The sequence below is a fragment of the Lineus longissimus genome, chromosome 15, assembly GCF_910592395.1.
Source record: "Lineus longissimus chromosome 15, tnLinLong1.2, whole genome shotgun sequence".
In the NCBI taxonomy this organism is placed as follows: domain Eukaryota; kingdom Metazoa; phylum Nemertea; class Pilidiophora; order Heteronemertea; family Lineidae; genus Lineus; species Lineus longissimus.
Window position 1 is genome coordinate 3,156,996 of NC_088322.1, and position 26,808 is coordinate 3,183,803.

A 26,808-nucleotide genomic window follows, 5' to 3' on the forward strand; every position below is an offset into this window, starting at 1 on the left:
TAAATCTCTTGTGATTCAGGTTCAGGACTCCAGCCTGGGAACAACGCCAGATAAGGACACGCCATTCTGTGACATCGATTGTACATCTTTGTATTTGGTTTAGTGAAATAATATATCTAGTTGAGGAAACCTGACTTAAGTCTTCTATAAACTTTTGAGCTATTTCCCCCCCCCCCCCATAATATTTGGTATTTTATGATGACATTTCAACAATTTTCATTTCATTTCAGGCATTCCATCGAGTCCTGGTCACAGCAAGGGGTTGATTTTCGACATCATCTATATGTACCCGAGGTTGACCCTTCCACAAACATGGTACATCATGAAAGGGCTGACCACTGCCACCTGCTGAAGCGAGTTGCAAACCACACACGAGAAGGGAGGTACGAAGCATTGGACCTTGATGGATTCGACAAGGCAATGCTGAGTCCAACAACTGGATTGACGCAGGTGGCATTGGTTGGCAAGAGGAAGCAGTCCGTAACAGATGCTGAGAAGTTGCTATCGCATCGTGTTGCAGACTTTATGTACGACGAAGGATTCCTCGACGCAGCTGCATTTGTAAAAGTGTACGCCAGGTGGCACGAGGCTAGTGACGGGAGAGGTCTATCCCAGCTACAATGCTGCAGATACAACTACCAAACGCTAAATTATCTGCTAGATGAATTGATGCCATGGCACAGAGCGGTCTATGACTTTGCAACCATTGATATCAATCGGTGAGAATCTTTGTTTTCTTGAAGGTTTTCTCCCAATACTGTAAACATGCTTGGCTGCTTTTCAATTGCATCTTTTGTTTGGTCAAAATCAGGTCAAGTTAGGTTGCTGTGTTTATAATTTACTTGGATTTAGTATCTCTGAATTTTACTTAACAATTTCCAGGCCATGGGGTACAGTCAGGGGACTCTCTCGGGAAACTCTTGTGGAGATCACAACCAACATAGAGTCGCAGGAATATCGCCGTCTTGAGAACAATGAAATAGGGTACAGTGAACACCCTCGAGCTGGTACCACTGATGACGTAGAGGCGTTGTTTTCGATCTGCCATCGCCACCTAGGAGATCATTTCACGCTGCAGGATTTCAAGCACAGATGGTTTAAGATAGTCAAGTAAGGAAGTTTATCAATAGAACTCAACGCTACTAAGAATCAATAGAGACTAGTCTTTATTGATTCTTGATGCTACTTTGTGGTTTTTGACAATTGGTGAATTCTTACTTGTAAGCATTTAAAGACTATCATTTTTCAAAAGCTTAGCCAATGACATCACTGGTCACCGCCTCCCAACAATCACTCGGTGAAGGTGGCGACCATTGTGGTGCCCTGGTACAGTGTAGATATCTACTTCAGAAGTCTGTTGGCTATATGACACTTTATGTCATAGAATCATTATTGAAATTGTTCTAAAAATTATCCTTCAGTGAGCTCAACAAAAGAATGGATGACAGGCTGCCATTCTATTACTGGACACTCAATGAGCGGTTCACATTGGAACAGGAGAGTTTTGACTTGCGGCCAGACTTCGATGAAGACAATGTAGAAGCGCGCCACCACCCTCTGAGGCTGCATCGTCTCAAATTGTCATCAAGAGAAGACAGTGCCATATTCACAGCTGGCAGATCGTTTCTTCCGGTCAAGAATCGTCCATCTGTCAGGCAGAGATTCCATCGCTTGGAGGTCGGACTCCCTCCAGTACCTGAGGACCAGCAATTACAACTACCAAATGTTTGAACTATATACACTGGCATATATCTGTTGGTTGACCGTCCTCTTTCCTTTTAAAAGTCTGGTAACAGGACACCAGACAGGCGCACCAAAGAAATGATAAAGACAACATTTCAAATCAAGCAAATAAACATTGATTATTTTGAAAAAATACAGTGCATGTATAATTGTTTGGCAATTTTGTAAGGAGAAACTCGAGTGACTTGGCCATCAGAATCAACTAGGGTACTTCACAAACTTTTGAATCATTTTTTCTAGTCCAATGCTGCCCTAAGACGTCATGTAACTGTTAAATTAACTTCATTGATCAATCATTTACAAATCATCCTAGTCATCAGTGCTCATTGCCAAGTTCAATTTGTCTCCATAACTGTAACTGGTATCAGAAGAAGGCCATGGTCCTTTCTTCACTATCTCACAGTATCCTATAAAAACACAGTCATTTGCAGCAGGCACATATCTACGAATTATTTTGGTTATTTTGATAGAATGAATTTCCGCCTTCTCGATAGCATTCGAAACTGCACGTATCCTGTCCTTTGGCACGTAGCCAATGAGCCGGAACTCTCCTTGGATTTGAATTTTAATACCAAGTGCATTTTTATCCACAGGATTGTCAACTTCATTCTCAATTTTCGTCTCTACTTCCTTCCCACGGTGAAATTTTAATGCCTCCTGACGTTCCTTCGTGAATGTTGATCCCTTTATCATAAATGTGATCGATCGGAATTCTTCTTCCTGCTCATCCTTGTCACTTAGACTTCCAGTGTCACTGACAACCAGCTCACTCAAATCATCTTCAATGTCTGACATATCTGAACCAGAAGAATCGACCATAACAGTAGCCTGCTTTACTGCAACAGTTTTCCCTTCCACCATGCAATTGCAGCCATCCTCCAGATCGGCATTTGGCAGGCCAAATATTGGCTTGGCATGCTTGGTTCTCCTTTTAAGAATGGCCCAGGAGCACTAGGCAGAATGTCGAAGTCGACAATCAGGACAGCTTGGCAGACGTCATCCTTGTCATCACCCACAGGTTTTTCACCAGCGAACTGAAATTAGAAATTAGTTATGTGGAATGAAACAATGGGTTTGTGAACTCGCATGTCAACTGTCATTGAACATAATTTCTTTCACATGAAGCCTTGTAAGTCAATTAATATTGTATCAATTGATAGTGTTACATGTATCATGTATGATGTAGCAATCATTTGAATGATGACCAGAAGAATTGCTTATGGTTTGTAAATAAACTTTCAAATTGTCTTGTCGCAACAACTCTCGACTTCTTCAGTTACTCTGCTGTACCAAGTTCTTCATTTTTCAAATGGCAAATGCAGTCTCCTGACATGTCACTTCGGATTGAGGAGCTTGCCTTGCCCGGAGGGTACACAGTCTTCTGATCCAAAGGCAAGTGAAGTGAAGTTGTTTTTTAGTGTACATGTATGTATGTAGATCTATGTACATTGCATGTGTGTATAACAAACAACAGGAAAAACCCGAGATTTCACCAACTACCAACTTGGAGGATTGATTCTATAAGTTCTGTAGAACAATCATAGCATATAAAGGCAAATATATTTGAAATAATCGTTTTACATACCAATAAATCGTAGGAACTTGTCACTTTGATTAGAGATGGGGTCCATTGTTTTCCAATATTTCGTAATTTTTCGGTCACGGAAAACAGCACAAGATAGCGGGTAAACAGACTATCTGAATAAGATAAAATAAAGGTAATTTTTTAAGTAAAATGAGTATTCGGGTGAACTTCATTCCACCAGCAGGGACATCCTGATGATATCAGGCGTTTTTACCGCCCAGAGGTAGGAGGGGCGATAAAAAAGGATGCAGCCGGGAAGACTATTTGTCAAATGAAGACGTCGCTATCTTGAATGGAGTACAAAAATCGATCTTAACTTGAGACAAAATTGTCTTGAACCGTTTGTCCCCATGGGCAAGATTCGTTTGTCTCAACTGGAGATAAAAGAGTCTTGAAATTGAATCGAGATAAAAGAGTCTCGATTCGAGAGGCAGACCTTCAAGACTCTTCTTATCTCCACTTGAGACCAACTAATCTTGCCCTGGGGACAAACGGTTCAAGACAATTTTGTTTCAAGTTAAGATCGATTTTTCTTTCTGTGAAGGTCTGAAGAATAAAATAGCGGATAAGTCTTTTTTGGAGTATATAAGTAAATTCAATATATTTGGATTAACGGAAACTTTGTGTGTAGACGCAGATGACCCTTGTCTTTATTCTGATAACTATATTAGTTTTGTAGCAGTCGCAACTGAGTCAAAAAAGGAGGGCCGACCCATGGGCGGTGTGGTCGTTGGTGTGAAAAAACAGTTTGCAAATTATGTATCACGAATTCATGTCCAAACGAGGAACACGGTTGTACTGAGGATTTCAAAAGCTTTGTTAGGCGCCGATAAAGACATTATCTTTGTGTGTACATACATTCCCCCACCAGGTTCTCCTGCATTGAATGACGTAACTGGTAGTGGGATTGAACTCATAGAGGATAGCCTCACATTATCCGGTGTGGTGTTAGACCAAGTATTCCTTTTATTAGCCGGGGACCTTAATGCGCGCACCGCAGACCTACTTGACTATGAAATTGACCACGAGGATTTTAACGAGTCACTGATAAATGTCTTTATTGAAACGGCACGCGTCTCGCAAGATAATGTTACCAACCGCAGAGGAAGAGACTTACTCACCTTTTGCAAAAACTACGGTGTACAAATTATAAACGGGCGAATCGGAAATGATGCTGGTATAGGTAATTTTACATTTATTGGAGGAAATGGTAAAAGCGTCATAGATTATTTTATCACTTCACCACAGCTGTTTGCAAAGATTGCGGACTTTTCTATCGAGGCGAACGTTGATTCATCACACATGCCTTTGGTCGCTGTATTTCATGGTACGCCTCATAGAGAGACTGTGGTCAAAGAACGATTACCTAGGCCTATTACAAACCAACACAGGTTTGTGTGGCGTGAAAATTCTGAAGAACTCTTTGTTCGCGTGTTACAGTCCGAAGCTTGAGCAAATGGTCTACAGGAAACTATGTTATGCTTAGAAAACATAGGTGTCGATATGGAGCCTGAGGCCTGCATTGACAAAGCCGTTAGTTTATGAACTAAGGTACTATGCGACGCTGGTGAGTGCTGTAAAAAGGCGGCTGGGCGTAATCTTTATATTCCGCGAAAATCATGGTTTGATAAAGACTGCAAAGAATTGAAGAAACATTGTAGCGTGTTACTTCGTCGCTTCCGAGGTAGTCGGTCAGATGTCGATTTCCTCTCTTATAGGAGATCGCGTACCGAATTCAAAACATTGTGTAAGGCTCGAAAGCATAGATGGCAGGCGATGAATGCAAATAGGCTTGAGCAAACGTGCAATGAAGTGAATTCAAAGTCATTTTGGACATTGCTAAAAAGTACAAATGCGTCACAGAAAAGAAGTCCAGATATAAACATTGAAAATTGGCAGAGTCATTTTGAACAGTTACTCAATGTCGATGAAAATGGAAATGAAAGGGACCCAGTAGAAATTCCGCATGTAAACACTAATCACGAACTACCCAACGTGTTAGTTGCTGAAATATGTAGCTCACCAATTACGGAGGAAGAGGTGGACCGTGAAGTTACTTCCCTCAAAGCAGGGAAAGCGTCTGGACCGGATATGATTATACCTGAATTTATAAAAGTTGGTAAACTGTGTACACTGACTGTGTTGACTAGACTATTGAATGTTGCCTTTGATGTTGGATACTTTCCGATAGAATGGAGTAAGTCCATTGTGGTCCCGCTTTTCAAAAAAGGAGATACATCCAAACTAGACAACTATCGAGGTATATCCCTATCAAGTATTGTGAGTAAAGTGTACACGAAGGTCTTAAACAGTAGATTAAGATTCTGGGCTGATGCCACAGACGTCATATCAGAGGCACAGGCACTTTTCAGAAGGAACTATAGCACTATCGATAATGTCTTTACTTTGCATACTTTAATACATAGAAATGTAGCAAAAACAAAGGGTAGATTCTACTGTGCATTTCTAGACTTTTCAAAAGCGTTTGACTATGTAGATAGAGATAAACTGTTAATGATGCTGGAGATGAAAGGTGTCAACGGAAAACTTTTACAAGCGATTAAGGCAGTGTACAGATGTGTACAGTCATGCGTACGAGTGGGTCAGCAGTGTTCTGAATACTTTAACTGTACAATTGGTGTGAAACAGGGCTGTATTCTAAGCCCACTGCTGTTCTCATTCACCTGATTCATACATAGTTAAATGGTAAGCAGTACTCTCTTAGTTTGGTTAGTTATCGGTGGTCAGCAAGTAACTATTGCTAACTTACATGCTCGAGTTAACTATTCTCTTATGGGCAGCGGTAACTACTGTTAGAACGTCCTTATACATGCTCAAGTTAACTATTCTCTTATGGGCAGCGGTAACTAGTCGATCATAACTATTATCCTGGTCACCACCAATACTAAATAAATTAACTCTCCACATAATCACGTTCGGGTTTCACAGGTACCGTTTCACCGTTTAGGGAGGCTGCCTGTGGCCCCTCCCTACCCGGCTTGGTGACATATAAATCGATGTCAACCTAGTTTTCGATTGAGAACCACTGGTTACTGGCAAAGGAGAAGGTGTGGGGCGAAGGTCTTGACCCAATATAATCATGTGTGGTCGTGGATGTTTGGTGGTGGTGGTGGTGGTGGTGGTGGTGTGTGCGTTTGTGGGGGGGGGCATGGCCTAAATCAGCAATCCGTGGTGCACTTTTTGGTCCTGGTGGTATAAGGCGAATGAGAGGGGGATGCTTTACAGATCGCCACTTCTTGTTGGAAAAGGGCCAAAAGCGCCCCCCCCCCCCGCTCCATACCCAGAAGAGTGGAGGTGCTCTGGGCGGCAAGGTAGGGAGGTTCCCTACACAAAGACACTCACCTGTTTTTTCATTCAGACTGATTCTCTGCGCTATAGTTGTAATTTCAGGCACGGGCACCATTAGACCAATCGATTCGTCCCTAGCATAGCAAAAGGGACGAACTGCGAGCTGCTTATAAGCGAAACCGATTGGTTGCGAAAGAACGACCCGATTGGTCAGCTAGGTCTGTGACGGTCTTAAACTATTTTTGGACCAGAGGGGTTTTCCAATAGCAGAAAGCTTAAAATGCGTGGTGCGGGAATTCCCTCAATCTTGGAGCCCTCACATAGTAGACTCTGAACCCAGTCTCTTCGGATTCCGGGTTCGGATTGCGGCGTCCGTCATTCTCATCCTCGGCATACGAAAAGGGGCGGGATAACCACTGCGGGGGGGGGGGGGGGGGAGTGTAACACATAGGCTCGATGTACAGAGCGGAGCACATCGAGGATGGGCTACGGGAACCAGGCCTCATTATAAAGTTTGTAAATATAGTAAGATTATGATTAGGACATGACACAAAAAACTACTTTGACCTCTTAGAACCAAATTTGGAATCACTGACCAAACGATATCCACTGTATGATATCTCATCGGAGATAAGAAAGGGAACTATATCAGTCGCGCGCGGCTGCAAATTGATCTCTTCATACATAGGTCGAGGCTGGCCTCGTGCCGTTGCGTAAACTGCCCGCGAAACTTTTTGAGCATTGTCGTCATCCAACTTTCTAGCAAACTTTTCTAACTTTAAGTCATGATTCCATCACCTTCCGTCGTTAGTATTACTGACAAAACTACAAATAAGGTGAGATTTCAAGTACTATAGTTGTGCTGACTGCATACTTTTGCCACAGAGTGCAGAAAAGCATCTTTGAAACCTAATATGTATACAAAATGTACATGATGTACATACAGACATGACGTAGGCCTAGGCGCTGACCGCTGAGGCTGCCCATGCATGCATGCATGCATGCATGGATTTTGAATTGGCCTGCTGTACATTGTAGCCTTCGAAGTCGGTAAAAGGGGCTTATATAGCCTAACACTGCGGTCTACCACGCAATTGTTGGTTGCGGGGAGAACTCATGCAGGATCGTATGTCTGGAGGGCCTCGTTCAACCTGAACGGTATTTTGTTAAAATGTTACCACGTAAACGTCCTTGGACCTTGCTTCAAAACGTTCCCAGCAGGTTAACCTAGTTCTAATGTCCCCGTCTTGATTCATTAGGGTCATGGGGCGCGGAGTGCGCATGGCTGGTTGCCCTTCTTTCTTAGTTAAACTTAGTATTTCCTTCTGGGCCGAGGCGCAGTCTGGGGGTCTTGTGTGTGTGGTGCTTGTTGTCCTGGACTGGTGCCAGTGGTGGGAATGTTGTCCAGCAATATAATGTTCACCCTGATTATAAAACATCAAATTGCAATTGCATAAATTATGATAACAAGAGGCCCAAGGGCCTGGCGCTCAGCTGGATGACCTAATAACATAGGACTCAGAGGGTATAAAGTAGTAAATATCGGCTTTATACTACTGTTTGAAGGTCAAGAGAACACGTTATACCACTAAAATTTCCAATGCAGAGCTGCCAGCTGGATGAAAAATGATTGAACTAATCAGCCATGGTATGTAAATATTACAGGAGGCAACGGAAGATATCCCTAGTTCAGTATGTTGTATCAGTAGCTTTACAGAAAAAAAGTGTCAGAGAGGATGAGACTTCTCCATGGACAACTGTGGTATGTCCAGGCTGGGTTGTACAGCACAAGGATACAATATGCTGTCTGTAATTGAGAGGTATCCTGATTTAACAGAGGTCAAAATAAATAGAAATTACCAGTTTGGGACTAGCACCACTTTCTTTTTTTTTAATAAGGTAGAGATTACAGGAGTCAACAAAATTAATTTTATTGAGAGAAATTGACCTGTCCTGCAGGTGATCGGAATTTACAATACAAAGGGTCGTTTTTCATGACATTGTGCTCTACTGCGTATTCCTAGTCATAGTGAGTCGATCTAGAACCAATCTATCCTTGGCGCAGACAGGTTCAAATTGGCTATATCTTGAATAGATCGAATTGCGATGAAAATCTAATGCAATAAAGGAGCAATATCGAAGAGACAAATTAATCAAACCAATTGTCCACAGACTCGGACCCTGAAATGGCACGATGTATGCGTGCATATAAAAGTATATCAATTGGTCCCATAGAGATGATGAGGCAATGTCAATATGCCTTGTTCCTTAGCCCTTAAAGCGCCGAATTAACAAAATCATATTACCCCTGAGCGCCGAATTAACCAAGCATTTTTGAAAATGATTAATAACAACGTTATTTTTGTTACAAACACCATGGAATGTACTGATGATTTTATACAAATGGTAATTCCCGTCGATTTTTGTGACATTTCCCGCCAAAATTTACTAATTAGGGGTTAATTAGTGCAAATACCCATAATCAACAAAAATATAGCCAGAACATACCTCCATCAGCTTTTTATACCTCCCTTGGTATTTTAATATGAAGTCTGGGTCTAAATACATCGTTTCCATCCGATTCCTGGTCGAAGCATCCGTCTAATTAGTCGTAGCAGCGCTAATTACTCCTGATGACGTCATTCCCGCGAAAATGGGGCTTCAAGTTTTTGATAAAATACTCAAAAGCTTGTATAGAAACTTGAAATTTTTTCGATGCCATTTTGTGCTAAGCATCACTGTCGAAGTACCAAAGAGCGTACATGCACACTCACTGCCATCTCTTAGCAGACAGGTGGAACTAAATGTCTGCTGTCGACGATCGTCGCCTCTGGCGCTTTCCCCCTTATGTCGACGATCGTCGCCTCTGGCGCTTTAAGGGTTAGTCGGCAATATGCCCCTTTTTATACGGAGAAGAAGGAGAACCCAGATAGGCCTTCGCATGTCGGCTTCGAAATGGCTCGAACCAACTGTACTATCACTACTATAACTTTAAAATGCGTGCTCCTCCTAGTCCTACATGTAGCAATGTCTCAGCCAAAAAGGCAAAGTGAGCAGTTCCTTGGTGAGGCCATGTCAGGTTCCGCGCGCCTCTTCAGATACATCAAGTATTGAAAGCTGTGGTGAGCTGAGCACATAAAAGACCATGGTCACCTTAATTTGAAAATCCCTTCATAATCAAGCCAAGGGCTACCTCTGACTAAAACAGCACAATAGACCACCAATTTGATCCAGCTCCTAACTGCGGGAAAACCCAAGTCCAGCAACCAAAAGTACCAAAAATACATTTTTTGTTTACATTTGAACTGCACACATGCGTTTGTTTTTTCAATTTCATTTCCCGCGAAATCTCGAAAATCAGGTGACCTGCAATCGTGGATTGAAAATAACATTAACCTCGGTTCAGCAGGTCAGCAGGTATACCGGCTGTTCCAATCATCCCCCTACAGCCAGCCGTTCAAAAGGTAATGTTATTCACCCCACAGGGAGTGCAAGTAATTGATTAAGCCCCTGCATAACTTAACAGCAATGGCTTGGCTTCTGTGAGTGGTAAGGAGAATTGACAGTTTTTTTATGGGAGTAACATTATTGTGTTGCTTAAAACGTCTACTATGGCACGCCAAAGCGGAATTATTTCAACCCTGAAAAAATATTAGCAACTACAAATTTCTTGGCAACAGAGAAGAAATACTATTTAAACTTTCAAAAATATACCCGACAATCTTTTTAAAAAGATAAAATTTTTTAGACTCATGTCAACATTTTGAAAAAACAAGCCAACAATTTTTTTTTCGTGATACTTCGAAAAATTCGATTACATTTTTTTCTTCTCTTAAAAATATTTTCCACGCAATTTTAAAAAAAAAATCTTGACAAAATTTTACTGCAACATTTATTTTCGTTCAAGATTTTTTCTTGGCAACATTTTTTTCGTTCAACATTTTTTCCGTTCAACAACGAGTGCCACCTATAAACTGCTAATAGAACTCGCGCGCAGGGACGAGGTAAAGCTGGGGTACTTCATACTTATAGCAGGTCGGGAATTCTGATCGTTCGTTCGTTCGTTCGTATGTTGTTGTTGCCATCTCAAAACAAGCGCCTTTTATCATACTTCTCACATAGGATCAGATGAATAAGTTCGCGTGTTGGTTGGTGGTGATTGGTGTGCAGCTAGGATTGTGGTCAACACCACGTGCGTAAGATATTCGTGTAAAGAAACATGCCAGAAGTACCCCGTAGCTAAACCTCGTCTCGAGGGGATATAGTTCAATTAGTTGTTCACAGGTAGCGCTCGTTGTTGGACGAAAAAATTGTTGACGAAAAAAAATGTTGCAAGAAAAAAATCTTGAACGAAAATAAATGTTGCCATAAAATTTTGTCAACATTTAAAAAAAAAATGTTGCGGGAAAATATTTTCAAGAGAAGAAAAAATTAAAAATTGAATATTTTTTTCACGAAATAATGAATTTTTAAAGTTTTTTATGAAGAAAAAAAGTTTAACCCCAAAATAATTTTTTTCTAACGAATTTTTCTAAATGTCAAAAAAAAATGTTGGCTTGTTTTCTCAATATGTTGGATCTTTTTTTTAAATAATGCTTATATTTTGTACAGGGTTGAAATAATTCCGCTAATGTTGGCTTGTTTTCTGAAAATGTTGGATCGTTTTTAAAATGTTGCCAATATTTTGTACAGGGTTGAAATAATTCCGTTTTGGCGTGCCATAGTCTACTTTTTACTCATGTAAGAATCGTAGTACTAATAATAACTTCAACTTATTTTCCAGTTATGATAACACAACACGCATCTTCATGATCATGATCTTTCTCAAACTAACTGAATGACCTAATCGCCTTGGACGCACAACCTAACCACATATCAATCCGCCCCGATGATCGACACTTCCATTCGATTCGATAACCCTCGATAAAGTTTGATAAATAAACTAGAACTTAGATTTCACAGGAGCACCTGTGAATTCATGACTCCAGGGTTGTTTTGAGGGCGATATTGTAAGAGTTGGTCTTGAGTATGGGGAAGTGAAGGTCCGTGTGAGGGACCTGGGGACTGGAGAGAAGACTAACGATGGGATCATGGAGGTATATTTTTATAAATAATTATTTATACCTCCATGATGGGATCTGACACGGACACTACTATTGATCTCATTATATGAATACCATTTAATTACAAAAAAGTGAAAACAGATCATATCATATTCCTTGGCATGAATTAAAATAGGGGTGCGGGAACAAGGTTTTTTTAGCAGGAGGAAATCGAGAACAGCCAAATCGGAATACGCCGTCGTATTCCGATTTGGCTGGTTAGTGGTGAAATCTGCTTTTAATTTTGCAAATTAACATATTCGTTTTTCTAGTTCTAACGTTGTCTGAATTAAAGATGCTTTCCCAATGCTTGACTGGTCTGGCAAAAGACATTGCCAGGAAAACGTGACGTCATTTTGGCCATTCTTCTTACCGCACGCCCTCTCTCTCCGTAAAAGTTCCTGACATAGTGTGAAGTGGGAGGGCACACAATGGGAACCACACTGCCGCGATGTTAATAGTTTCTATTTATAGAATTCAGCAGCAGAGATTTTAGGCACGGAAAAAGTGGATTAACTCGGCTAATCTCAATGGATTTTACCCAGGAATGTTTTCAAGGCGAGAGAAACATCTGATTTACTGCGCTTATTAGATTTCATGTTCAGGCCGAAGATTGGCCTAAAACGTGGACGAAAAGAGTGCATTATCGAGTGTTGGAGAGGTCACGTGATTGGACGAGAAACCTGAACAAAGTTTTCGTGCTTTTAGCTGTCCACATCAATGGCTATAATATACTCCTGCAGAATAGTAGAACTAATAGAACTAATTTCCGAAGTTTCCAATAGTTTGAACACAAATCAGAACATCACCCATCAGCTGGACTCAGATCTGCATAAATTACGATAAATAATGAGGTCGTCGCTTCAATTCCGCAAAGAAAGTTGACTCCATTCGAAGGTTGTTTTGACCAAATTCTGTTGAACTCATCGTTATGAGGGCATTTGAACACATTCTCGTTGATCTTTTCTATAAACGTGTGAAGTTTCGTACCAAAATACGTTTCCGTAAAGGCTTAAAAAAGAAAATTTGTCACTTACAAAATCATCGCTCCGGTAGAAATAAAAAGGTCACCGCCATTTTCTTGATGATAGTACTCCAGGTAACCTCGGCGGGAAATTTAAAGCGGGGTCATCCGGGGTCAAACAACAGTTTTGCTCACTACCGCCAACTGGTGATATAAATCGACACTAATCTATTTTATATCAAAACTTCTGTATCATAAAGACCTTTTCAACTTTATTTCAAGCTTTTATCTGCTGGAATAGAACGTTGTTTTTTCATTTACGCATTTTGCCCCCTGGGGAGCTGAATTTGAGTCGAATCGCCCAAATTGTTTTCCGTAAGCAACATTTTCTGCGGTGTTTATAAGCAAGACTAGATTTGAAGTGCCTCGGTTGTATGATTACAAAATGCCCAACTTTGTCTACAGATGGCTAGATGGAAGGATGGCAGGATGGATGGAAGGACGGACACCAATCGAATAGCTATTTGACTAGCTCCGCTGACTTTGTCAGCTGAGCTAAAAATGAGGTGTGGGTTACCCTCCAATTTAATTTACAATTTCTCAAATCAACTTTGCGATGTTTTCCTTACTACAATGAGCACTGAGGACGTTTCTAACCCAGGAACGTTTTAACCCAAGGACGTTTTCAACTAGCTGGTAACCGGATTTTTAAACCGGTGAGGTTTTCAAGGAACTTCAAAAAATCCTGGCTCTTCAGGTTCAAGATCTCTGTGATAAAGGACACAAAATCAAGAGAGTCTGTCGAATGACACTAAAAGCCGTGGTCCCTTGTAGGCCTACCTGATGAGTGTCTTTATGCCAGGGCAAGTTAAGGGAGAATATATAGGCAGTGGCTAGGTAGGCAAGATAAGGTTACAAAAAGTTGCCAGTAGGGGTCTCTCCATTCTCACAGTATGTCAAAATCATCACTCACTCTTGCACGAGGAATAGATTTAGTGCTGAATCAAACAAAACCCAGTGCCATCACTTGCATATTGGCATCCCAGAGATGGTTATTGGCATCCCAGAGATGGCTAATTTAACCCCCCAGTTCCTGCCTGTAGTCCCCCTTAAAGATACCACAGGTGGACAGTAGCCTGTAGTGGACTCCATACCTCTGGCAAAAAAAACCTCAATAGAGGTTACGGCGCCAGTAAATGATTGATTGATTGGTAGACTAATTATCATTTTTCTTTTATACTATTTCAGCACCATGGTTCAACAAAGAGGAGGGATCGGTCGGTTTTTACGGAGAACCATAAGACCTGTTTAAATTGATGATGGTGTGCGTGCCAGGGCAGACTGCAAGGACCAGATTCAGGAACTCGCTACTGATATTGAACTTCCCTATGATACTTGTTGGGTAAGTTCTCAGTTTGCTTGTTGACACTTATCAGCATTCAGTTTTGTTGCAGATGCACTTGAGTTTTGATCAGCTTTTCCCCTTGGTGCCATTTTATTTTAGTGATTTACTCACTGGTGTATCTATTTCCGCTCTAGTTATTTAGTATGTTTTATTCAAGGGCAGTGTACATTTTTTTTTCTGGTAAAGGGTTGCGTGAGCTTTTAACATACATGTACATGGAGGTCAGGTGAATGAGTTTGTTTGGCTTATTTGTAAAATCATTTTATTTCCATCGTCAGGTTTATATCCAGAACCATTCTAGAGGAAGGACGCAATCAAGCCAGAAGGATTCGAAGGTTCCAAAGTGGGGATACAATGGGTACACCTTATTCCTCAAAGAGGGAGACAAAAAAGTAAAAGGGATGTGATGTGTTGCGTCGACGTTAGGTCATCCTTCTTAATTTTGAGTGACACTTGTGTTATGAATTAATTTTTGAATTAAAGGAATGCAAATTGTAAATCAAATGCAACTTGATGTATTCTGGTCAGCACGTTGCAGTAAACTAGCTTGCTGCAAGGTTAAATTTGTTCAAAAAACAATTAAAAACTCTGCTTTTTAATTGATTCTTCGGGGAGGTGGCGCTTTGAGCGTGGTGCTACCACGGAAAGGCGCCCTATAAGTGTAGCATTCATTCATTCATTCATTCATTCAATTTAGGTCCCGGGTGTTACTGTAGTGTACTATAAAACTTTTCTCCAGTTACCCTTTTTTGAGATATTCACTGCCTATATGCCAAAATGCAATGATTAACTGGAATTGCTGGGTTTATTTTCTTTACTACAGGCCTGTTCCTTCTGTTTTGTTATGTTCTTGGTCAGTTAATACATTTGTAAAGTAAAAGATTGGTTCTGGACTGTCAATTTTTTTGAAGTCGACCATCATCAGCCATGTCAGTTACTAATTTTCCTGTACATGTAATGTTCTTTTCTGCACATATTGTAGAGGGTGAGAAACCAAAAGATGCAATGAAGAGGTGGGCGGACGAGTACCGGAGCCTGGGTGACCATACGAAGAAGAGTTTTGGGCAGCGGGCCAAGTTGCTGGTGCCTGATTATGCCGACCCGTTAATTTGGCGCAAAAGGATCAACCAGATATTTGGGAATATTGCTCAAGGTGAAAGTGAAAATCAAACAACAGCATGATTTGTGAAATGGTTTCAGTATTAAATAGCGCTACACATGTGTAGCTAGCTTGTACACTTTTTGATGAACTCTAAAACAACATTTCCTGGCTGTGTCACTGCTCTCTCATTGCAAAACGTTGTTCTAATTGTATTCATTACTGTTCCTCATTTCTCTGAAGACTTGATCCAGTCGAAGCTTCCTTAGCAGACACCTCTCTATTTTAAAGACTCTAGCTTTGGCCCAAAATAAGTTGATTCCATTCTATTTGACCTTGGTAATCAGGACACCTAATAAGGACTGCACATGTCAGTCCCAAGGGTGTACTTAGAAATGTTGTACTTGCTGTAGTAGTTGCCGATGATGTATGTGTAATTGAGATTTCATTTATTTTCCTTCAGTTGAATGAACTGGGATCGCTTGGCATAGAGGCCTATCTTTTCGGGATCGATCTGCAGCACAATGAGGCTCATTCTCTTGGCACGCCAATGGGAGACGCATTCTCCCACACCGGAGCTCACAAGAGGGAGCTTGATAACTTCCGAGTTTTTCTTCGACTAAGAGGTGGTACTTATATCTACTAATCTAGACTGCGTCTATCTGTTTGTATGTAGCCTTTGACCAACTGGTTCCTGTAAGTTACATACATGTATTTCATAAAAGTTGTCTAACTGAATTAACTGATAATTAAATTTAGTTCATTATTCAGTATTTGAAATTGATGTGATGACATTATTTCTATTCTGTTTCATATTTAGTGACTGGTCAGGAAGTCCTGGATGAAAAGAAAAAGGAAAGTCAAAGAATGCAGATCGCCAAAAGAAAATAAGTGCAGCGATTACAGATAAATACCGTAAGATTTGTTGAAGATTCTTGTCTTAGTACATCTGTTTCCTTTTCATTGTCTCTTTCAATGACAATGTGTTGGTATGAACGTCAGATAATCAACGGAACTTTATAAGATTAGTCAAATAAATGATCCCGGCCCACTGGCTGGGCTTGAAAACAGAACATTCATTTTCACAACAACTACTGTGGCTGCCCTTTCCAAGGCTAGCGCTGCCACTCGCCATTGTCGCCAAAACTAAACTAAAACCTGATTGGCTAAAAACTTATGCTACTTGGCTCAAATTTTTGAAATGCATTTACTGTTGAGACACACATCAAAGTAGGAAAAAATCATGGTAAATTACCCATTTGGCTAAACTAATGAAAAATGCTGAGCTGCCCTTGCTTCCAACGACAAATGGCCCCGCTGCAAGAGTGGCGTGTTCAAAAGCCGATATGTCATGTAAAACACAAACAAACAAAAGTACCATTCTTCTTTAGTGAATGATTTTTAAAGAGACATTTGTCTGACCAACTTTTTCTTATGAATCAATTATTTGCTTATAAAAGCTTCCTTTTTCCCTTACTCAAGGTGCCTTCTGTAGGAATCCAAAAGCCCAACTCCCAAGAAAGAGGCTGTCCCAAGGAACTCTGCTGGTGCGAGGTCTGCCATCCGACTTGGAGGCAAAGTTGGTGACTGGTGTCCAGAGTGCTGGTACACATGACCTGCTTCGTCTGGAATCTTTGATCGACCAGGTGGAGTTCTATGTACCAAGGTTTGTACTGCTTCTTGACTATGCAACTTCTTCCAGTTTCTACTCCTGAGGCTGGGGTACTAAAGGGTCACATTTTCAATTGCCACTGCTCACATGGTCGCTTTTCAGAAATATATTTGTCAACTTAATTCAGCCTGAAAACATGACATGTTACATTGCTATGTAAAGTAAAACAAATTTTGATGGTATCTAATGAATGCTGCTTGCTGAAGATAAATCTTGTTTCCACACAAACTACTTTCAGCTTTATTTCGTAAATGATGGCCCACTTCACTTTGGCATTTCACCTGTAGGGTGTGTCGGCTGAAGGGTTGTTCTGCTTGCTTTGCGATGCTATTTTTGATACTTATTTAAAAATTATTTTTGCAGCGAGTCAGTTGGGACGCAAGATGTTGTGGATGTAAATGCCAATATTCCTACAGGTAAATATTCTGTTTTGTTTCATTGGCGCTATTTGTTACATGTTGAACATCAATGAACAGAAGTTTTTGTAAAATCTGTACAAACCATCAGTATTTTTGTTTTGATTGAAATTCTCTGCTGTCAGATTAATCAGTTATCTGTATAAAAAAAAACTATGCCAAATTACAGCATTTAAGTCGAAAGAAAGTTATCATGCTTATGAAGAAATATCCCATCTTACAATGACAAGCCAATTTATTTTTGGCCACTGTTCAGATGTTAGTGTTGGTTTGTTTTTAATCTGCCCTAATCATTTGGAATTGGTGGTATCGAAATATCACATTAGCTATTCTAGCTGTGTGTCCTCCTGAAGCCTGGGCCTCAAAATAATTCTCAACTATCATGTTTCAGGCAATGTTCAACAAGATGGCTTGGTTATTTCCAGTTACCTTGAAACTGCGAAAGACAGCTCTGGTAAGTAGTCATTATGAGCATGATAAAATGCATTTTGCTTTTCAGTGGCATAGTGTGCATTGTGAAAGGATATTGGGCAACTTTGTATTATAGTGCCCAAATAATGCAAGTATTTCTATCATCCATGCTGCTGTATTCAACCATATCTGTTTGGTCAGTATTTGTGATTATCATATTGACCATTGGCATTATGAAATACAATTTCATTGTTTATGACAGACATTCGAGTAACAGTTGTGGATAAAAGCTTTTTCGACTAAAAAAATCCATCTTTGCAAGGAAATGTATAAGTTCTCTTACCAATTTTTTAGAAATCCTCAGTGATTTGTTAGCGGGTGATTTGGGCTCCATACTTGAGGAAACAGGGGAGGATATCACGTCTGATGCTACCATTCAAGATAATAACGGTTAGCAAGATTAGTGTTCATTATTTATTTTCATCTTCATGATTGGCCCCAGGACCTAGTTGTTAAGTCCTTACTTAACTAGTCATTCGACATGGCATTTCCGAAGAAGACTCATATGAAATGCTTCAAAATGGCGGTTGAAAGGTCTTCAGCTGTCCTGCCAACAACAAGTAGGAGTACTGGGCCCGGTTGTTCAAAAGTACAAAATTCACGTTACATGTATCCCTAATGGTTACGTTAAGTATCCCAAAAGACGTTATCTCTTTCAGTTAATCGCATTAAAATTTTCACGTAATGACTTAACGACACCGTTAAAGACATAATCTCCTGAAAATTCAGCTGATTTCTCCGTCAAGGTAGTGAGTCTAAGAGCACGTGGGCGAAATATTTTAGAAAATGGTCGATTATTTACCGAGTAATCGATGAAAGTGTAATAGCTGAAACTATCATCTGCTAAAAACACTTTGAGTTCGCGCCATTAGGAGATTCCGGCAAGTGCCCGGATGATGACGTAGGCTGAGGAACCCGGCTTCTGGGGAAGTCCCGCTCTGTGTGTACATTCAGCGTGTTTACGTGTAGTGGCTTTTTTCATATTTACGAAGGAATTATGCCAAATAGGTGCGCTGCTGGCGGCTGCGGTAACACACCCAGTGTGAAGGACAATATAAAGGTCCATCGGTTCCCTACCGATGAGGCCTTATGTGCGAAATGGGTTCGTTTCGTTAGTTTTAAGAGGAAGGACTTCTCCGCTGCAAATGTGAAGTCGTCTACTGTACCGTGCTCTGCCCTCTTCACGTCGGACCAATATATTATTACTAACATTCGAAAGTATGACCCCACTGCTGAGTCAGGATATCGAGTTGAAAGGTAACTATTATTCAATGCATATCTGACGGTCCTGGGATGCCGCAAACAGTACAGAATCTCGTAGTTTCGCACAGCAGTGTGCATCTACCAGCTGTCTACACACACGATGCACTATACAGACACCGACATTTGCGGCGGCTGCTGGCACAGGAGCATCAGGCTCGAACCTGTATGGCTCTGCCCCGGCGAATTCGTAATTATTGAAGCCACCAGGACCAGCTCCTTCATCGTTTTCTTCTTGGAAAAAGTTTCCATCGTCACTATCCGATGAATAATCAAAGAAATCTGAAGAATCGCTGCTGCTATCCATCGCGTTGTGTTTACTAGCGTGTACTGACGTGTGCTTTCTGTGTTTACATATAAGTAGGTCGCCTTAGCAGGTTCCTTAGCCTACGTCACAGCTATTTATAATACTGTGACCCAATTAAGACGGCGACATTCGTGTTTTGCAGCGGGTCGAAATAAGGCTGATTAAAGTGCTGTTTTTATAGTAATACCGATGTTTTATTAAGAAAACCGTGATGGATTATGATTCATGAATGAATGTTCTAAGCACAGGTGTGCTTAACTGGGGCTGGGAAATTTTCAGGAGATTATGTCTTTAAAGCTAACGTGGTTTTGAACAACCCAGCCCTGGTCTGGTTGTTTAACACGGAAGAAGAGGTTTTTGCTGTCTTTGGAGTAAAAAATGTTTTTTGACTTATTTTTCAGATTCACCACCTCTTCAACATGTATCTGCTTTGGCTGATCTGTAGAGTGGAGGCTACTTGAACTTGGCGCGAATAGAGAAGTCCAAAGCCAGTGCAAAAAGTTGTCCGAAGAGAAGCGTCAGAAGGAATGCTGGTGAGTGCACAAATCAATTCAATGATTGTCAGACACTTGATAGATTTTTATTGTGGCCCAAAGGCCTGGCATTGCTTAAAAGGTAATACTTTAACATGTACTAGGGCTTTGACACAAGATTTCATCATCAGTGAATATTGCAGCAGTGTCTTAATCTTTGCCATTATTGTTTAGTTTCAATTTGAAATCCATGTACGGTGAATTGCAGTACATGTAGTAAAATTTGGATGGCAAGAGGCAGTTTTAATGTGCATTATGTAGAGTTGATTCCATAACTGGACAGAGTTCTAGCTTTTAAACTTTTGTGTTGTGTGTACATAAAAGTGCTGCAAAAAAATTTCCAGCGTCTGGTTCCAGCAGTAGTGTTTCCGCAACAATATCGAACAATCGATGAGTCAGCCATGCCCAATCTCAGTGGTCACTCCATCAGAGTATATCAACAACAATATGATAAAGAGGCCCAGCAACAAAATGTTGCGCTTGTTGGGCTGCGCCAAAAGTATAAAGCTTACCACTGGACACGCAGGACATTTTATATCCTCAGGAGCCGACATAACCTCCAACTGATGAATAAAGAAACGGTATTCTTCGAAAGTTTCATTAGATATCCTGCAAAAACTGTAAGAAGAAGTGATTTAAACCTTAACACTGTACAATACCACCAGAGTGTGAAAAACCATGTACCACTATATCAGCAGATAATCATTTAAGGCTTTGCGTCATCTTGTTTGAGATCATCATTTAGTTATTATGACATGTAATCACTCTTAATGAGTTCGGCTTATTTCAAATTCACAAAGAAATTAAAGGCAAGAGTGCACCTGGGAGGAGAGAGGACTGTGCTCTTTTGAAGATTACTAAAGATCACACTTCACAAGATTGCTGTCGTGCCCAACAGGGTTTAAAGGGTTAATTTAGGAAAAGCATAAAAAGAAGCACTTAAAATGCACAAGCTTGACTCACCGGATCATTTATTTCAACATAAGGATGATGTATATACTTCAGTGACTCACAAAAATCAAACACAGGGACTGGAACTTGAAGATACAGGACTCGAAGCATTTCCATCAGATGGAAATCAAAGCAGATCTTTGGATTTTTTGGAGAAGCTGGCCAAAGACGGAGGTGGATAAGTGTTGTCGGCTCCTCTTCGCATTTGCAGAATTTGACAACAGGTGGCGTCCTAAAATTGGAATAATTTGGAGAAAAATTAGTCTCTGGCTACAGAAATATTTCAATTGCTAGCGGAGGATGGTAGTTGCACAGGTGCACATGAACGGGGTGTAATAATACATGATAGTTCCAATTCCGAATAATTTCGTCCAACACTCCATAATGGGTCAACAGGAGATGGGGTCCAAACTGGTTAACTTATTGGATAAACTGTCCATGATATTTTTTAATGATAATCACATTTTATCAAGCTTTGGTATGCAGCACCATCAGCGATAAGTACTATCTATGCTAGTTGTGTAGTCAAAGAAAGCTGGAATATCAAATTCAAATTAAGACATATTTAATGAGAGAAAGCTCACCTTTGGAGTCGACAACAATCACATGCTTGTTATAGGATTCCAAACATTCCTTATGACGTTCATCATCCCGAAGATATATAGTTGCAGAATATGGAACCCAAGCTTTTTCCTAAAAGGAATTGGTTTGAATTAGTTAAACCTAAAAAGAACCAAACTTAGGAGCCAGAATAAAACATTGTGGCCAAGGGTCTTGCCTACGATTGATTCAAGTGCTTCATGATGATGCATTGCTCAAGTCAAACTGTAAGATTGATTTACACTTGTAAAACCTCTTTTGACAATTAAATAAGTTAGCAAGCAAAGTTGATTAACAATCCATCAAACCCAAAATAAGAGGTAAACGGTACACATGAAATACAAAAGTCTCTAGGTACCACATCACTATCAGGAGAACAATAGCTTGTCGAAGAAAGACATACAAAGTATAAAGCTTACCACTGGACACGCAGGACATTTTATATCCTCAGGAGCCGACATAACCTCCAACTGATGAATAAAGAAACGGTATTCTTCGAAAGTTTCATTAGATATCCTGCAAAAAACTGTAAGAAGAAGTGATTTAAACCTTAACACTGTACAATACCACCAGAGTGTGAAAAACCATGTACCACTATATCAGCAGATAATCATTTAAGGCTTTGCGTCATCTTGTTTGAGATCATCATTTAGTTATTATGACATGTAATCACTCTTAATGAGTTCGGCTTATTTCAAATTCACAAAGAAATTAAAGGCAAGAGTGCACCTGGGAGGAGAGAGGACTGTGCTCTTTTGAAGATTACTAAAGATCACACTTCACAAGATTGCTGTCGTGCCCAACAGGGTTTAAAGGGTTAATTTAGGAAAAGCATAAAAAGAAGCACTTAAAATGCACAAGCTTGACTCACCGGATCATTTATTTCAACATAAGGATGATGTATATACTTCAGTGACTCACAAAAATCAAACACAGGGACTGGAACTTGAAGATACAGGACTCGAAGCATTTCCATCAGATGGAAATCAAAGCAGATCTTTGGATTTTTTGGAGAAGCTGGCCAAAGACGGAGGTGGATAAGTGTTGTCGGCTCCTCTTCGCATTTGCAGAATTTGACAACAGGTGGCGTCCTAAAATTGGAATAATTTGGAGAAAAATTAGTCTCTGGCTACAGAAATATTTCAATTGCTAGCGGAGGATGGTAGTTGCACAGGTGCACATGAACGGGGTGTAATAATACATGATAGTTCCAATTCCGAATAATTTCGTCCAACACTCCATAATGGGTCAACAGGAGATGGGGTCCAAACTGGTTAACTTATTGGATAAACTGTCCATGATATTTTTTAATGATAATCACATTTTATCAAGCTTTGGTATGCAGCACCATCAGCGATAAGTACTATCTATGCTAGTTGTGTAGTCAAAGAAAGCTGGAATATCAAATTCAAATTAAGACATATTTAATGAGAGAAAGCTCACCTTTGGAGTCGACAACAATCACATGCTTGTTATAGGATTCCAAACATTCCTTATGACGTTCATCATCCCGAAGATATATAGTTGCAGAATATGGAACCCAAGCTTTTTCCTAAAAGGAATTGGTTTGAATTAGTTAAACCTAAAAAGAACCAAACTTAGGAGCCAGAATAAAACATTGTGGCCAAGGGTCTTGCCTACGATTGATTCAAGTGCTTCATGATGATGCATTGCTCAAGTCAAACTGTAAGATTGATTTACACTTGTAAAACCTCTTTTGACAATTAAATAAGTTAGCAAGCAAAGTTGATTAACAATCCATCAAACCCAAAATAAGAGGTAAACGGTACACATGAAATACAAAGGTCTCTAGGTACCATATCACTATCAGGAGAACAATAGCTTGTCGAAGAAAGACATACAATATAGATTTCACAAAAGGTAATAGTGTTCTTACCTTCCAAGTATAGACTCTGTGAAAAGGTTGTTGTCTGTGGGTAACATCAAGACAGCTTTCGCAGAAATATTTTGGTGGTAGACAATCCTCACAATGGAAGACCTTGCTGCCGGAAAATTCAACTCTGCACACAGAACAACAAGAACTTGGGGCAAGGGATTCCAAAAAGGCATCAACAAGGACAGACCTCAACTTCTTCCAATTGTCCAGTTGCTTCACCTTTGTTGAAGCATAACTTCTTTTAGGGGCTGAAGTGAAAACAAGGCTACATTAATCTGCGAAATTGGATGGATCATGTACATGTACATATTGTCAATCTGACAGCAGAATGATAAAGAATATCTTTTAGTTGTACATGTACACATGCCCATATAAGGCTTTATTTTGGCTAGCAAGCGCACATGGTGGTCTCAGAATAGGCCCAAACAATGGGTGGGGAACAAAAGACATGATGACGTAGATAGCCACAACAAACTTAGTGTGAAGCCGTCTATTATCAGTTGACAAGATAGTCATCAGTTTCGATATGAATGGATTACAATTACAATGACTCAATGCGTTCCCAAGCTCATTATTAACTTACGGGCATTGTTGGATGGATCAGAGGACTGGAAATCATTAGAACATTCATTTTGCTGTCCAAAAGCTAATGAACTACCGATATCAATAGAAGGTTTGCAGGAGGGATCATCATGGGGGATCATCGAAACAGGAATGTTGACTTTTTTCCTCCTTTTACCACCGTATGTGGAATGACTAATGACCTGGGTTTTCAATCGTGTCCGAGGCATGCTTCTGGAATAGAGAAAAGAATTCAATTTCAGTGTCTGTATCAATATGACGACAGCATCGTAACCCGGAATTTTAGTTCCTTGAAAGCCACACGGGTTATCCAGAAAGACAATCCTGGGTTCTCATAATGATCAAAAAATCTAATTCAGGCAACATCGTGTGGTACATGTACTAGCGCCAGCTGTGTAGCACTACGTACATACGAGTGCATCATCACCTACCACACCAGCGTTCTTCACAGGGACAGCAGGGACAGGGTTAAACAGTAACTCTCACGACTTGCGACTTGCAGCGAGCTACACCGAGTTCGAGAAATCGAAGCAAACAAGGGTAGGCCTAGCCTACCTAGCCTACCCGCCCAAGGCCTAGAAGTGGCACTTCACGTGGCCCACATCTTTCCAAGACCAAGGGCAAGGCTACATCAAGACCAACACAACAGTGCATTCTGCAATCGCTACAAAGCAGCAGGGCCATGGCTGGCTATACAATCAAAATAAAGCCTAGGCACTGCATGCTCATGATGCTAGGTCTATGACATGTAGGCCTATTTGCATGCATGTAGCCTATGCCTATGGCATAGTGCATATTGATATGTGATGTGTGCATCCAATGGCAATGCAATGGCCAATGCATTGCACATGGCCAATGCATTGCACATGCACGTTGCAGTGTTGTATAGCAGTCTTGGCGACAAACTATCAATCATCCAGTTTATTCATTGCTCTACCTGCGTCAGGCCATTTATGTTGCTTATACATAAAGAACTTACCACAAAAATTTGTAATTAGTGATAGACAGTGTAAAAGCTGATTAAATATCTAGATGCGATCGCTAAACTGTAAACAGGTAAACCCCACCCGCCGCCTCGTAAGTGTCGTTGTTGTCGTTATCCAGATTTTGGCGCCAACCCAGCAGACCGAAATTCGTCGTGATACCGGGATTCTGGTATTTGATTGGGAAATTGACACGAAGTCGCATTGTCATCCATCATTTACCTATGGTAGTCTTTGTCACCTCAGGACACCTCAGAACCATAAGAAGTTATTTTCAAAATAATACGCCAGTCCTGTGCTGGAGGAAGACCCGGGAGGAAGACCTGCGCCTGCTGCGCCACGTGGTTGAAAAGTAGTTCCTACCTCGAACCCAGACTCCGCAAAACGCAAAAAACGTAGCAATCAATACACGTATTGCTACACACAGGTCACCTATCGGGGGTTGTTAAAACAAAAATACGTAATAGCAACGTATATTAAAGAGTTGGTCGTCGATTTTATGCATACGATTCGTGTGTGCACTGTTCATTCTAAGCTGAAGCAGGTGGCCCGGTCCGCAGAGAGTCGGGAGGCCTCAGGCTCCATGGAGTATTCTAGCCAGGGTGTTACTGTTATATCAAAAGTTCCCGATTGTTTTGCGGCCAAATTGATCATACAGAAACTACTAGTTAATTCCAAAGAAATATCGTACCAAGACAAAATCATGACCTGTCTAGGCTACGGTAGCCTACATGTCATACTCGTAGAGCCAGACTAAAATTAAAATGTTAAAAGAATCAGGCCTGCATTTCTCTCCCCATCTTCCTCAGTCGGGGCCAATGGCATTATATCATAATATTATAGCGAAAACAATACTGTTCTGAATAAGCTACCCCGACATGGCGCAGTGTGTTGTGGAACCATTATTTGTATGTAATGTTTTTGTAACACGCTGTATATTTGTGGGCAGCCTGGTGCTGCCATCTGCGTTTTTTGGAATAAATTAGTTGCCTTATTGATTTATAACTATGAGTCAGTGATATTTTTATTCTACCTTTTATATATCCGTCGAGATCCGCCACCCGGGACATTTGGTGCCGAAACCCTTTATGAACATTCATAGTGAACCAGGTTAAGAGTTGGAAGTTGTAAGGATGCCTGGTAGTGTTGATATAGACTCTCAAAAGTCGGGTGGGGCGGATTCGAAGGTTGATTCCAAGATGGCGCCCAATGAACCCAGTCCTGCTTTGCTGCTGGCAGCGAAGAAGGTTAGAACAGGTGCCAAGGTGTGGGCAACTAGATTAAGTGATGACATTTATGAAGCTCTTGGTCATTATCCTGTGCAAGCTGAACTGTTGAAAGAAACTATGGCGCAGTTTGATATCTATTTGAAGAAAGTTGACGACGCCCAAGAGGCAGTTGAGATGCTGATTGATGATAAGTCGGCTCTTGAAGCGGATATTGCAAAAGCTTATTCATATCGGCGAAAGATCCGAGAGCCATATGTAGAAGCGAAGAGTGCAGTTGATAGGACTTTGAGTGGTGCTAGTTTTACCAGTGGTGCTAGTGCTAGTAGTGGCGGTGGTGCCCACGCCTCAGCATGCTCAGCGAAGCTTCCGAGATTGGAACTGCAGACGTTTGCCGGTGAATCAACGCAGTGGCAAAATTTCTGGGAAAAATTTCAAGCTCTCATTGATGATCGTAAAGACTTGTCAACAGTTACGAAGTTTTCCTATCTGCAATCGTTACTCGTGGGTGAGGCTGCAACTGTGATAGGTGGTCTTTCCATTACTTCTGACAACTACGAAAGTGCGATGGAGATGTTGAAGGAACGCTTCGGTCAGAAAAATCGGATCATATTTTCACACATTCAGTCTCTGTTGAATGTCACAGTGCCTTCGGGTATAGCTACCATTTTGCAATTGTGGCAGTTACTAGACACTATTCAGG

At 40.7% G+C, this 26,808-nt stretch overlaps 1 protein-coding gene and 2 long non-coding RNA genes across 3 annotated transcripts in view; all 3 read right to left on the bottom strand.

Annotated features, from left to right (window-relative positions):
- Positions 1-1,905: 1,905 nt before the first annotated feature.
- On the bottom strand, positions 1,906-21,511 carry LOC135499654 (uncharacterized). The gene is made up of 5 exons (XR_010449324.1): positions 21,402-21,511; positions 20,830-21,049; positions 20,379-20,484; positions 3,329-3,441; positions 1,906-2,777 (listed from the first exon to the last, which is right to left on the bottom strand). It is a non-coding gene; the product is annotated as an uncharacterized LOC135499654 (long non-coding RNA).
- A 332-nt stretch (positions 21,512-21,843) lies between these two features.
- On the bottom strand, positions 21,844-23,910 carry LOC135499655 (uncharacterized). The gene is made up of 5 exons (XR_010449325.1): positions 23,898-23,910; positions 23,315-23,562; positions 22,861-22,969; positions 22,289-22,508; positions 21,844-21,943 (listed from the first exon to the last, which is right to left on the bottom strand). It is a non-coding gene; the product is annotated as an uncharacterized LOC135499655 (long non-coding RNA).
- Positions 23,906-26,808, bottom strand: part of LOC135499652 (uncharacterized) — a 76,453-nt gene continuing 73,550 nt past the window's right edge. The window contains exon 6 of the mRNA XM_064790538.1: positions 23,906-24,109. The gene's annotated coding sequence lies outside the window, so the exon portion shown is untranslated. The remainder of the gene's footprint in view (positions 24,110-26,808) is intronic.